The 15087-nt window shown below is 43.9% G+C and overlaps 1 protein-coding gene across 3 annotated transcripts in view; it reads left to right on the top strand.

Annotated features, from left to right (window-relative positions):
- The first annotated feature begins 848 nt into the window (after nt 1-848).
- Nucleotides 849-15087, top strand: part of VIT (vitrin) — a 123059-nt gene continuing 108820 nt past the window's right edge. For all 3 annotated transcript variants that reach the window (XM_067703278.1, XM_067703277.1, XM_067703276.1), the window contains exon 1: nt 849-1081. The gene's annotated coding sequence lies outside the window, so the exon portion shown is untranslated. The remainder of the gene's footprint in view (nt 1082-15087) is intronic.

Below are 15087 nucleotides of genomic sequence, written 5' to 3'. Positions count from 1 at the left end.
CAGACTGCTATGCTAGTAAGGAAGATTTTCCTCCTCAGACTGGGCTGTGTGAGTGCACAGTCCCCAGCAGGCAGTGGATGGACTCCGTGCTCCCTCCCACCCTGCTGAAGAGAAGGAGCTGTCATACTGATAAACATTTGAATCTCAAGGAGTGCCAGATGTACTTTTTTATGGTCTGTTTTTAAGATGCTGTGATATGCTAATGTATGTTTTGGGTCTGAATCCCTTCAATTTAATTGATGACACTAATATGTAAGTAAATAAAATCCGGTAGGTTTCACTTATTATGTGAGCTATCCATCATTTGTTGTTTTGAAACATGAGTCTGTGTTTACTTCCCACTGTCATTATCTTGTGTCCTCTTCCCAGCAGCATAGACTACAGTCATTTCATTAAACTTGCCAAAATGTAGAAAGGACCGAAGCAAATTAAACCAAAAAATAGCTTTAACATGTAGGAAAATTATTTTTACTCCAAAAATGAGAGTCCAGTAGAATCAGCTCAGTAATGTTTGCACAGTTTTCTTTCTTTATGCAGTTTAATCCAGCTGTTTGCTAACATTTGAAAAAGAAAGAGAAAATTTAATTGCCCTGCTTAAGTCAATTTTAAAGTATACTTAAAATTTTCCGTTTCATCTAGGTGCTTCTTTGCTACTTTTTAGAATTTCTAATTGTAGAATTTGCTTGCTGAAAAGGTGTGTTTTGGGATAGAAAAGAATATTTAGAAATCCTTAACTGCCGCCCCCCACCAAAAAAAAAAAAAGTGGGCGTGGAAATTTGAAAGAGTACCGCCTAATTCAGCACTAAAACCAGTGTGAGAAGCAGTGTGTGTGTGTATGAGTGTGTGTGTGTGTGTGTGCATGTGTGTGTGTGGTATAAAATGTGCTTTTCAAAGTGCTGAGAGGTTGATGGGAATGTTTGATTAGCTCCTCTCAGAAGAGAAAAGGTGCTTGGACCTCTTCTTATTTCTTCTTTAGAATAATTTGGATGGGATCTGTGATGCAGAAAAGCTTAAAGAAAAGAGGATATCCATTCTCTGTGGTGGAAAAATTTTGAAAAAAAAATTCCTTTCTTCAAACAAGGTATGTCTGATGAATTGCTAAGCTATGTAGATAGTTTGATTTCCATTCCTTGTTATGAAAACATGAAAAGGTTATTTACCATTAAGAAACTAGAATACATCCCTTGACCAAGTAATCAGTCTGTACAAATTTCAGTTTCAGGAGAAGTGAGATGGGAGTGGGTGGTAGTTGACATCCTTGAAAACAACTAATATACATATATCAACTATAAATAAATTGTGCTGAGATAAGATTAGAATAAGACTTTCACTGTATCTTTTAAACCAACTTAATTATGGTTAAAATAAGTTGAAAAGTATAATGCTTGTGCAGAGCTTAATTTAAAGGACATTTAAGTCTTGCCCTTTTTTATACTTTACTTCCTAGGTGGAATACAGTAGCAACAGAATGAATTACTTATAACAATGTATGAGGAAAGGATATGGGCATGTTAATGCTAAATTAAAAGAGAAATTATTTAATGTAGATCTATACTTCTCTCTATTCAGACAGATCTCGGAGGAATGTGGCTAGATGTGCAATTCTGTATCTTGTTTACACTGGAAGTGTTTTCTTAGGTTGAATGCTTCTTAAACTGATAAGCCCAAGAAAGGGCTGGCATTGTTAAGTCACTACTGTAGCCCAACTTTGCACAGGGAAACAGGATACAAAATCTCTTTTAAGAATGATTTGTGTTAAACCAGTATAAACATGAAATAAATGCCTCAAGCTCAGGTTAAACAGAGAGGATAAGATTGAATTATTAGACTCAATGGTTTGCTCTGAACAACCTACCGCATCTTTGCCATCCCCAAATGGAGAGGGGAATTCAAGATTTTCTTTGGGTTTATTGTAAATATAAAACCAGGCATTCTTGGCCATGGTGGTTATTCAGAAATGTGAGCACTAAGAAAATAGCATTTTGCCATTACGTTGTGTTGCAATAAATTTGGAAGTTTTCGTGGTAAGTTCTGAGGTTGTTTTTTCCTTTGGTCTCTTCAAAGATGAAAATAGCCTGCAGCAAGGCAAGATCAAATACTATTTGTTTGTGTATTTTCTCTGCTGTGTGTGTGAACTGCAAGCTATGCCGCCCATAGGAGAGTTGGAAGTGCCTCTCTCTTTTTTTTTTCTTTCCTGTCTTTTATTTATTGAATTAAAATACCCTCTTTTGTAAAAGGCTTTAGACAAAGAATTGCAAGACTACAAGGGCTGCATTTTTAATTGCAATATGCTGGTTTCCCAGACTAAGCTTCATTTAAATATATCTTACACCTCACCACTGAAAGGAAATACGTTAGGAACTTTGGAAATGCTTAATATCTATTCTGACATAGCATTTACTTTATGAATAGCGTTCAGAAGATCTAATTATCTTTTTTGCCAAGTTGCTGATCACATGAAGAATAGTTTCTTTCAGAGAAAATGCACTGGGTTTGAGAATGGTTTATGAATAGCATCAGGAGAACAAAAATGCTTGTGCTGCTCCCATCTGTAATTCCTGTAAGACATACTGTAGACAGGAAAGCAGTGTAGTTCAGTGCCATGTCCCAAGCCAGGAACCCTAAATTTCAGTCGCAGCTCTGCCACTACCTAGTTGTGTTACCTTGGAAAAGTTGTGTACCCGTTTTTGACTTTTGTTTCCCCATCTGAAAAACAGAAATAGCAATGCCTGCATACACCCCCTCCCAGGACGGTCATGAGGTACAATATCGATTCTCAGTTTTAAAAGGGTTTTGAAATGTGAAAAGTTCTAAAAAAATTGAATCATTTTTCCCACATATTCAAAAAAAAAAGACCGCATGGGAAGGAATCATTGGTTGTAAAATAAAGGTTTCGTGGCCTCCAGGATGTTCCCATGACATATGCCCACGTGTGCGACTTGTCCTCTCCTTGCTAGTTTGGAGGCATGAGCCAGGTATCAAAAGCAGTGGGTGCAGAGAACACTGCTCTGTCACTGGGAGGGCTTTCTAGCTGTGTGACCTTCGGGAGGTTACTCAATATTGTCTGTGTCTCCATTTCCTCACAAGTGAAATGAAGAAGTTGGACAAAATAGTCTCTAAGTTTCCCTCCTAATCCTATGGTTCTATGCACTGGAACATCTTCAGTGTTAAGACACAGCCAGGCCAATTTCACTACTGAGACTCTCCATATACTACAAAATCAAAACAGGGCTATGCAACCTATGGTATATTTAAAATGTTTATGTTTACCTAACTAAAGACTTTAACATACACAAAAATGAAAAGTAACATAATGTTATGTTAATGAAATATAATTATGTGTGTATACATATATATGTGTGCATGTATATTTACATATATCTATCCATAATGTACTGAGGACAGTTTGGTTCAAGTTGTATGACAGACTTCTTTTAGTTCTCTGGTATATTTCCATGACAGTATAACCTCATGTCAAATATCTAAATTTAAGGCAAGGTCAAGTGGCCCTCCTATGCTATGGATCCTACGGGGGCTTGTCAGGCAGGAGGCTCTGTCACTTCTTAGATGTGTTAACTTTGGCAAATTTTGTAAACCCTCTGGGCCTCAGTTTTCTCATCTGTAAAAAGGGTCTATTATTAGGTTACCTTATAGAGTTGTGGCAAAAAGCTTCAACTTGTACCTGGTACAACTGTCAGTACCCAAATGTTAGCAAGTAATTTTTTAACATATGGGATTGGAATGAAGAACTCAGATCAGCTGTGAAACAGATCATTTGCAATCTTCTTCAAACTTTTAAACATTAACTCTCTGGATGTAGTAAACAAATAGATATGTGGAACTATGTGATATTAATATAATTATTATAAATTTGTTGCCATCTCTTCATCCAGAGGATCTGAACTAATCAATATTTCAGCAAATATTAAAGCAAGAGAGGCATCTTCTGTGATGTCTGTATTTTGAGAAACCCTAAAGGTTCCCCTCTGGCTGCCTGAACATGCGTCTCCCTGTGGTTTGCAGAAGGTGGTGAAATTCCTTGCACCCTGAACACACATACAGTGAGAGACAGAAGTGCAAAGGGAGTTTGCTAGTTTTCACAGACATGAAAGTTCCCTGCGCAAGCAGCAGTGAGCAGCTTCTGCTAGTGCAGAGAACGGGGCGAGAAAGAAGCGACAGACCAGGGCCAATCTAGGCTGTAACAGAAATGGCTTTCTGATAGTGCCGGTTCTTAAATTTTCATTAAGGCCCAGGAGTGCACACAGATAGCCAGGGCCTGACTCCTACACTGGCCTGCACCACTGGGCTCCCCTGTAACTAGCCTCTCCAGCTGCACACCTGCACCCCAACTCCCCTCGCCAGACTCCACTGCTGTGCACAGCCCAAGATGAGACCCTGCAGTGACAGGAGTGCCCACTGACAGCCAGGGGCCCCACAGCTGCTAATGTGCCCTAAGGTGGCCCCAGCCCTTGCTGCTGACCCTGGCCCTCGCCCCTACGTGTGTGTCTGCAACTGGCCCTGCCACTGGATACGCACCTGCAGTTGGTCCCGCAGCCCAGCGCATGCACACCCCCAGCTCCAGCCACCAGTGCTGCCTGCCCTGGTCCCTAGCCACTGGAGGCGCCACTGAGGACCCCAACAGCCCTTGCAGCCACTATGGATCCCCGCTGCGCTCACCAGGGAGCACAATGCTGCTGACGCTGTGGCCTGAGCTGTCAAGCTATCACATCCCCTTGGACCTGGAGGCAATACAAGCCCCATACGTGGGGCCCTGGCCCACTCGACCCGGGCCACAGTATGCTCCAGTGCGCCCCCTCCCATAGGCAAAGGCCTCTCCTTACAGAAGTCAGTCCATGAAGTCTGAAAGAGGTGACTGCTCCTTCAAATGCACTGACATCCACACAAGGCTACGGGTATCATGAAGAATCAGAGAAACACACTGCCACCAAAGAAACACAGTAAACCTCCAGTAACTGACCCCAAAGAAATGCAGATACATGAACTGCCTGACAAAGAATTCAAAATAATTCTCCTAAAGACGCTCAGAGAGCCATAAGAAAATACAGATAAATAATTTAACCAAATCAGGAAAACAAAAGGAGAAGTTCAACAAAGAGATAGAAAACATTAATAGGGAACCAAATGGAGGGCTTCCCTGGTGGCGCAGTGATTGAGAATCCGCCTGTCAGTGCAGGGAACATGGGTTCGATCCCTGGTCCGGGAAGATCCCACATGCCGCGGAGCGACCAAGCCCGTGTGCCGCAACTACTGAGCCTGTGCTCTAGAGCCCGTGAGCCACAACTACTGAGCCCACATGCTGCAACTACTGAAGCCCATGTGCCTAGAGCCCGTGCTCTGCAGCAAGAGAAGCCACTGCAATGAGAAGCCCGCACACTGCAATGAAGAGTAGCCCCCGCTTGCCGCAACTAGAGAAAGCCCACGTGCAGCAATGAAGACCCAACATAGCCAAAATAAATAAATAAAATAAATAAAAAATTTTTAAATGTGGTCATAGGGTAGTTTTTTTAAAAAAAGAACCAAATGGAAATTTTAAATAAAAATATACACACACAATTTTTTAAAATAAATTTATTTATGTATTTGTTTATTTATTTTTGGCTGTGTTGGGTCTTCACTGCTGTGCGCAGGCTTTCTCTAGTTGCAGCGAGCAGGGGCTACTCTTTGCTGCAGTGAGCGGGCTTCTCATTGCAGTGGCTTGTCTTTGTTGAGGAGCAGGCTTCAGTAGTTGTAGCACACGGGCTCAGTAGTTGTGGCTCGCGGGCTCTAGAGCACAGGCTCAGTAGTTGTGGTGCATGGGCTTAGTTGCTCCGCGGCATGTGGGATCTTCCCGGAGTAGGGCTCAAACCCGTGTCCCCTGCATTGGCAGGCGGATTCTTAACCACTGGGCCACCAGGGAAGCCCACACAAACAAACTTAAGTCAGTCTGAGATCATCTAGGTGAATTCCTGTTTACAGGCCAGGAGGTGAAGGGCCAAAATTGCATTCACAATAGAGCAAAGACTATTTCAGTTTTGTTGATTGCATTTTCCTATGGTTACCACGAAACAAACAGTTGTGGATACTGGATTCAGAGTTTGTTTTTAACCAACTAGCAAACTTTTCCACTCCAACAGACTGCAAACCTTAAAGAAATCCTGAGAGACCGCCTATTGGAAATGCTCGGGGCTGCCTGGGAAGTGCAGGGAGCAGGCACCAGCCGACGCTCTGAGTTGAGACCCATAAAGTCTGCACATCGTGTGGCAACCTGCAAAAGGCAAATCTCTCACACGGCAGCTGTGACTGGAATCCACTGCCGCATTCCTCTAGTGCTTGTACCCTGAGGGAGAAAGGTGAACGAAGACGACAGATGCCAGAATCCTTCCTGAGTCAAATTCATAGGCCAGGGTCTTGAAACAAAACAAAACAAAAATTCATTTGGTTTAGATTCAGCTTAGAGAATATTTTGTCGTTTGTGTTTGATTCTGGTCTTATAATTAAAAACAAATCTTTAGGCCCATTTCTGCTTCCTTATCACTTTGCAAGATGCTTTTTTCAATTCTTTTTAAGAATGCTAGACGTCATTCCTTAGCCATCCGATTGAGTCAAGTGTCCCAAAATCATCTAGGAGATTTCCATGAGAATGGGCCAAAGATCCCTAAAAATCTCTGAGCAGAGAAGGCAAGAAGAAAACTACAGAATTGCGTCCTTTCTGGGGCCCTAGGGGAATTTAGCCCAGTGATAGTCATGAAGCCATGCGGTTCCGTCACCAAGAATCCTAAAATGAAGCCATGGCTAATCCTGGCAGAATCTTACTGAAAGAGATTCGACTGGTGGCTTTACCTCTGCAAGTCCTAAAGTCTAAATAGGCCATGTTTTGCAAGAGGATGGTTATGAGAACGATGATGATGCTAGTAATCATGATTAACCACCACCCCAAAAACAACAATAATAAATACTGCCAACACTTACAGAGTTAGTCTTATGTGCTAGGCACTATTCTAAGCTCTTTTTCACATATTAACTCATTTAATTCTAACAGCTACCATAGGAGATGGGTGGTTATTGGTGATTCCCATTATACAGATGAGAAAACTGAGACACTGAGAAGTGAATTGTCCAGGGTCACACAGCCAGTAAGTGATGGAGCTCAACTTCAAACCCAAGCAGTCTAGCTTCAGAGCTCATATTCTTAACCTGCCAGGCAACAATTACACATGGTCCTGGTTTTTCTATCACTGCATCAAATGAATCTTTACCATCCCTAAAAATACTGTTTTCAAGCCAAGTCAAATTTCTAAGAAATTCATTCCTCATTGTAAGTATAGACTCCCCGGGAATACTGATGGAAGCGCGTGGAGGCATGAAAGTCACAGAAGGCTGTTAGGAAGAGAGGGTTTTTATTTCTGTCATTCTTGAATAACTTCCTGACTTCAGAATCACCTTGCAGATGTGTTGGGAAGACCTGACTCTCAGGGGGAAGGCCAAGGAGCAGACCTCATTGTCAAGTTCTCTGAGTAGCCAGTCCCCAAAAGGTATCCTTTATCTTCATTCTAGGGTTAAACTGGCAACAAGTCACAGAAAGAATTGTACTTCCTTATGACTCAAACTACTTCAGAAAATCACTTTCCCTGATAAAGCCCTCTGCATTGACAAGACTCTAGTAAAAATTGCTCAAATTCTTTCCCTCAGTGAGAGAAAGGCTAAAGTTTGTGCGGACATGTGGTAAAGATTCATAAAAATCACCCTTCGGGCTCTAGTGAGAAGGAATTATGTCTGCCTTTTTTCTTCTCAGAAACAAAAAGAAAAAGAAAATCTATTCCTTTGGGGGAACCCAATGTATAGTTTCCAAGAGATCAGGTCACTGACATCTCAATGAGAAGTGAATTCCCTCCTCTGGGCTCCCTTGGATCCCAGACAGAGAAAACATGCTTTTGATACAAAGGTACACGTCAACTTGCCCGGACTGGATTCACTTTTATAACATAGTGAGTAGATCTGTACTCTGAACAGTAAAAGGGGTCTGGTGAGGCAGAGATATTCAATGACAGCAAAACAAATACCCATTGGGCCACCGCCATGTGCCATCCACAATTCCATGTGCTTCGGAAAAACAGTGAACAAGATAGTCTCCATTCTCCTAGAGCTGCCAATCTGGGACCACACAATAAACAAATACATATAAGAGGTCTAGATCTGGTGGTGATATGGGCTATGAAAAACTTAAGAAAGTAGGATGAGGAGGCTGGACAGAGGGGTGATGATTTGCATTGTGTGGTTAGAGAAATGTCTGATAAAGGGACATTTAAACCGAGAGAAAGATGAAGGAAGCCAGGGAGCAACCTATGTGGATAATACGGGAAAAGCAAATGCAAAGGCCCTGAGGTTGGACCATGCTTGGGAGCAGGCTGAGTGAGGAAGACAGGAGGTGAGATCCAGGGTGTCCTTCGGAAAGCAGACACAGAGGGCACCATCCTAACGCTCCCGGATTTTCCCCAGATGCCCCCAGTGCCCACTCACACACTACCTGTGGGGAGCTCCTGCTTCTGCCCTGGATGAAATCTGAGTAGGTCCCTTAATACTGCAGATCACGTTCGGAGGTTTTTAAAAGAGTGTGCTCACATTACAGCCCCAAACAATCTCAGTTCAGTCATTAATGTGGAGGTAATACCTAGGTATTACCTAAAATGAAAATGGCGTTCACAGTTGCATCCCCCACCCCCAGGCTTGCTTTCTGCAGTGGAAGGGGCATGACTTCATTCTCTTTCTCTGCTTCTGCACCTTTATCACCCTTCCCCTTGGCTGCTAATGGTAGTTTCTTCATGTCCAGAGTTGAAGAGTGTGCAGAGAGGAGAGACAAAGGTGACAGAGGTCCTTACTGGTTGGTACTGTTCTGAGCTGGCATCCAGGTTCCCTGGGCTTGGCAGGCATGTACAGCTGTTTCTTGTCCCCATGGAAGCACTTCCATGGGTTCTTCAGAGATGCCCCCGACTTTGCTGGGGACCCCTCAACTGCAGGTCCCAGATGTCAATACATATGAATCTGCTCTGGCTGGGGGTTTACGGTTCCATCCTCAGCCCCTGAGCAGCTGGCAATCGACCTCCAGTGGCTTTCTGCTGCCATCTCCTGAGCTCTCCTTGCACCCGGCTTGGGCAGGACCTAACGCAACCTCAGGCTGACTCTCACACAGCTAGTCTTGTTTGTCACGAGCTATTCCCTCTCCTGTCCTAATCAGGAGTCAGACACCAGTGCACAATGCCCTCAAGCCCAAGGGATGCAACTACTCAGTCTTTTCAACTGGGGTCACCAGGCATCCAAGTTGGACTTCCAAAGGAAGTAACCAAGAACCAGGATCCCCAGCCATCTGCATTCCTCCAGACAACATAAGTGGTGGTAGAAGCCGAGAGGGCAGCTGGAGATCAGAAGGCAGAGTTTCTTTAGGAAAAGTTGTTGGCGTTTTCCCTCTTTCTCTCCCTCCCCAGATGCAGAAGGGGAGCCAGTGGTCTCCCCACTCCCACCCACTTCAAGCAACGGTGAGAGGAGCCTCAAGGAGACCACTTCAGAACATGGAAGTAGTTAGCTCTTAGTCTCAGCTGAAACTAAGACAAAGGATCATCCCATTTTAACATCCCATTACAAAGCCAATTACGATACTCTCAAATGTTTACTTAGATGGGTGTGTTATGTCTGGTTAAACTTAAAAATATGGCTGGTGCATCACTTTACCCTAAATAGTATTTGTGAGAGAGAGAAAGCCGTGTGTGAGTTCAGGCCCAAATATGACTCTTAAACAAAAAAAATCTCTTAATCTTTATAGCTAAGACAATTTTATCACACAAAGTATGTATTTCACTGTGTACATCTAAACTATCGTCAACAGAGTATTTCAAAAAGCCTGGGATAGATACATCAAGACAAAAACGAAGGTGAAACCATCTTTAGAGTAGTAAACTGGGGTAGTGAGTGGGGTTAAACGTTTGAGGCCTGGAACGGCATTCTGGCTCTGCTATATGTTCACGCCATAACTTACGTATAGCTTACTGAAGATGGACAGCTCACTAAAGTTCTCTGAGCCTCAATTTCGTACCCTGAAAGATGGGCACAATAGTACTTACCCGATAGGATCTCCATGATAAATAAGATCACAACGTGTGCAGTGTGTAGCATTCGGTGAGCATTCAGCAAATGATATTATTGTAGGACTCTAAACTTCTAACACTTTCCATGCAGAGGAACAAAGGACCAATCCCATCTCCTGTAACAGGCCACTAGGCAGCTCTGCTGCGACTGTCGGGAGGCTCCGGAAGAGCTGGAAAGGTCCGAGAGGGCCTCTGGAGCACGAGGCTACGCCGCTCCCTTTGGAAAGCTGGGTCTCTTGCTTCTAAATGACTCTCTTTCTGCTGGTCCCCTCTAATTTCTGGGACTTAATCCTCCACAGCCCTCAACAGCTCAGCTGCAGTCACTGCCCGCCTCGACCCCCTCCACCCTCCCCAAGCCTCTGGTTGCTGGGATTCAGGAATGCACTTTGACCCGCAGCCCCACGCCTGCCTCCCAGCAACACGAGGAGACCTAAAGCCCTGTCATCTGAGACGAACCCACGCTTTACCCAGAGGCACACAGGAAGATACTATGGATCTTGCAGACACACCCTCATCTTCCTTCCTACCTCAGCGGGAAGGCTGTGCCAGACACGAAAATGTTTTTCTGGGCCTCAAAACTGAAGACAGACCAAAAAGCACAGAGTGTTCGGGACAGGCAAGGCTCTGGGGATCACAGTTGGACTGAACCAAAGAGCCAGCTCCAGAGCACAGGGGACGGCCCCTTGGCAACCACACACCTCAGAGCCCGAGGGAGAAAACTCACTGGGAGGAGGGAGGGCTAATCCACAGCGTCAAACACATTAGGTAAAGAAGCTTCTGAAGAGAGAAACTCATCTTCCAAAGCTTCCAGGAGAATCTTTGAAACCGAGGACAGTGTCCAGAGGAGCAGTCATTGCCCACCTCGCCTTTCACTGAGATCCTCTGCCCTTCCCCCAGATTTACTGCTCTTCGTGCCCCCCTTCCATTACAGAGGATAAATAACTCCTGGAAGGAGTTCTTCAGAGCTCATCTGGGGGCATGTCTGCAAACTAGTCTTTTTTCCCACTGGCAATATAAGATCTAAACTACCACTTCAGAAACGTAATTACTGTTTGTAGTCTCACTAGAAATCACTATTGGTTGAAGCCTTTGTGGATGTGGGGTAAGCATTACCATATGTCAGATTCTTAACGAGGTACAAAATGATGGTCTGAAACACCCGTACCAGAAAAGGCTTTCCCTTTTTGGTTTTGTGACATGTAGAAACATGCTACTTGGATCAATGAATCTAATGGCATGGGCATATATCAGTCATCGAACACAGGCATAAGCTCTTTTTAATCCACCCAACTGCCCAGGAGTGAGTATCTTTGCGTTAGGATTTGCCCTGAGTGATGCAGTGATCAAGAATAAGCCTGGAGATAGGGATCCTTAGCAGTACACACTTTAGTCATCGAAAGCAAGTATTTATAATATAATATTTATGGTAAATTCCTAGATTGGAACATAAACAAGCATAAGATTCTGATACATACACCGAAAAATAAACACCCTCCTAAACCAGAGTTTCTCCACCCTGGCACTATTGGCACGTCGGGCTGGATAACTCTTCATTGTAGGGGGCTGTCCTGTGTGCTGTGGGAAGTTTAGCAGCATCCCTGGCTCTACCCACTAGATGCCAATAGCATCCCAAGCTCCAAGTTGTAACAACCAAGAATGTCTTCAAATATTGACGAATCTTTCCTGAGGGGTTAAAATCAGCCCTGGTCGTGAAGCATGGTCATAACTGTATTGGCAAGTCCACAGGGACTTTCTGACAGCGTGATTCCAAGGTCTCCCGCTCTCATTTTTCCTCCTAGAGCATCCCAGGCATGCAGGCCGTGTTCTTCTTTCTCAGTGGCTACCACAGTTCTTGGGATTCTTTGATACGCTTCTACCTAGAGCCTGGCTCTCTGGAGACCCCTGCTTACAGGCTACCAAAAGACAAGCACACAAGGCCTTTTCATTTTACATGCCTTCATTTCCCTCCCAATCATTTCAGGGAAACAAGACGTAAACAACAAACATGAAAAGCATTTTGATCAAAGCCTCAAGGAACAGCAACCAATTCAAACTGGCTGGAGTAACAGCGCCCGAAAACCTTTTACTCTGTTATGCACCAGAGACTGAGTCCAGCTGGGCCTCCTTCAGACTGGAAATGGGACCTGGGATGTGGCCAGGAAATGAGCATCTCCTCTCCCAGATTCTCCCAGGGCCCCGTGCTTTCTCTTCTCCATCTCTCCCTACCTTCAGCTTGGCTCCCAGTTTGCAAGATCATAATTGCAAAATCCCAAGAAAGATCTTGATTGGCCTAGGTTTTTTTGTTTTGTTTTGTTTTTTCCAGATCATAGGCTTTTGACCAGCTGACTCTCTTAATTTCAGCGATTGTTATTTCTGCATCTGACTATAATACCTGAACCGCTTACTTCAGGGGTCTTGTGAGATTAAAGCACAGATGTAACCAGTCTTTTAAAAGTGAAAGACACTACACAAATGAGTGGAATTTTTACTTTATAATAATATTATATAATAAATTGTGGTATAGCTCAGAATTTACAGTAACAGTCACGTGAGGAACTTGATATAGTAAAAAGAGCACAAGATTAAAATAGAGAAGATCTGAGCCATGTGACCTTAGGCAAGTCACTTCACTGCTCTGAGTTACAGGAATAATGTCTATCTACTGCCTCAAGAGGATCTTAGGTGGTTTGGATGAGAGAACTGTTGAGAAAACACTCTGCAGATTCTGATATAAACATATCATTACAGTCTTCCCTAGCTGAATTCACTGTATGGAAAGGCACTGTGAGTTAGACAGCAGTCAGGAATAATGTTTCAGCGGCAAGCCCAAATGAAAGGGAAATTTTATCTCACAGAATAGGTGGTCCAGAGGTAGGTCCAGGCTCTAGGCACAAGACAATCAGAGCTCCAGCTCCATTTCTCTGATTCATCTGGCTGCCTTCCTCCTTTATGTGCTGGCTTTTTCCTCAGCCTAACTTGCCCCGTGGTCACAACATGGCTGCCAGCATACCTGGAACAACCTGCTCCCTTGTTCATTTCCAACAAGAGAGGCGACCTCACCCTGAAAAACATACGATTAAAGTTTTTCCTTCCTGTCTGTCTGATACATCGTGGGACACAGCCCACCCTTGAATAGTCACGATCAACTGGAGAGAGCCCTGGGATGATGGGCTCAAGCCTGCGGTCCTGAAGCAATCACCAGCAAGGGGGACTATACACACACACACACACACACACACACACACACACACACCACACACACACACACACACCACACACACACACCACACACACAACACACCACACACACACCACACACACACACACCACGCACACACACCACACACACACACCACGCACACATACCACACACACACCACACACACACACACACAACACACCACACACACACACACCCACACACACACCACACACACCACACACACACCACACACACACACACACACACACACACACACACACACACACATAAAACCATGCTTGGCATAGACTTGGAATTGGGATCCTCCCCAGGACCTGGGGATGGACCAGCTTCCTTTGAGCCCTCTGGCTACATTTATTCCATTTACCAAGTTGGGGTTGTGTTATAAAGGAGGAAGCAGGGAAGCTGGTGCTCTGCTTAGGCAACCAAGAGTGTTCGGTCCAGATACCTTGACTCAGGGAACATCTTCAAGGAGCCTGGTGCATCCTTAGGAGCCAACATGTGGAGAAAAGGCAAAAGTTTCCCCTGCTTTTCTTGCCTGTTTGGCTTGCACTTTTCTTTTGGTGTTTCTTTGAGATAAAAGAAAGAAAGAATTGGAAAAAGAAGGGAAATAGAAAGAAAAACTACTGTCCTGTCCGGCTCACTCTCTCTCTCTCCTTGACAGAATCCTGGGGATTGTAATAGTGACCATGGCAACAGGAAATGCAGTGTTACAGGCTGAGCCCAGAGAAATATGATCTGTATACAGTTTTTTTTTTTTTAGTGACTATGAACTTGTTTTAAAATTTTTTTTTAACATCTTTATTGGAGTATAATTGCTTTACAATGGTGTGTTAATTTCTGCTGTATCAAAAAGTGAATCAGCTATATATATACATATATCCCCATATCCCCTCCCTCTTGTGTCTCCCTCCCACCCTCCCTATCCCACCCTTCTAGGTGGTCACAAAGCTCCGAGCTGATCTCCCTGTGCTATGTGGCTGCTTCCCATTAGCTATTTTACATTTGGTAGTGTATATATGTCCATGCCACTCTCTCACTTCATCCCAGCTTCCCCTCCCCCTCCCCGTGTCCTCAAGTGCATTCCCTACATCTGCGCCTTTACTCCTCTTCTGCAATTAGGTTCTTCAGAACCTTTTTTTTTTTTTTGATGCCATATATATGTGTTAGCATACGGCATTTGTTTTTCTCTTTCTGACTTGCTTCACCCTGTATGACAGACTCTAGGCCCATCCACCTCACTGCAAATAATTCAATTTCGTTTCTGTTTATGTCTGAGTAATATTCCATCGTATATATGTGCCACATCTTTATCCATTCATCTGTCGACGAACACTTAGGTTGCCTCCATGTCCTGGCTATTGTAAATAGAGCTGCAGTGAACACTGTGGTACACGACTCTTTTTGAACTATGGTTTTCTCCGGGTATATGCCCAGTAGTGGGATTGCTAGGTGACATGGTAGTTCTGTTTTTAGTTTTTTAAGGAACCTCCATACTGTTCTCCATTCTGGCTGTATCAATTTACATTCCCACCAACAGTGCAAGAGGGTTTCCTTTTCTCCACACCCTCTCCAGCATTTATTGTTTGTAGACTTTTTCATGATGGCCATTCTGACTGGTGTGAGGTGATACCTCATTGTAGTTTTGATTTGCATTTCTCTAACCATTAGTGATGTTGAGCATCCTTTCATGTGCTTGTTAGAAATCTGTATGTCTTCTTTGGAGAA

Source organism: Pseudorca crassidens, chromosome 14, assembly GCF_039906515.1.
Source record: "Pseudorca crassidens isolate mPseCra1 chromosome 14, mPseCra1.hap1, whole genome shotgun sequence".
NCBI classification, from domain to species: Eukaryota; Metazoa; Chordata; class Mammalia; order Artiodactyla; family Delphinidae; genus Pseudorca; species Pseudorca crassidens.
The sequence above is the reverse complement of the archived record's forward strand: the minus strand, read 5'-3'. Positions and strand labels throughout refer to the sequence as shown.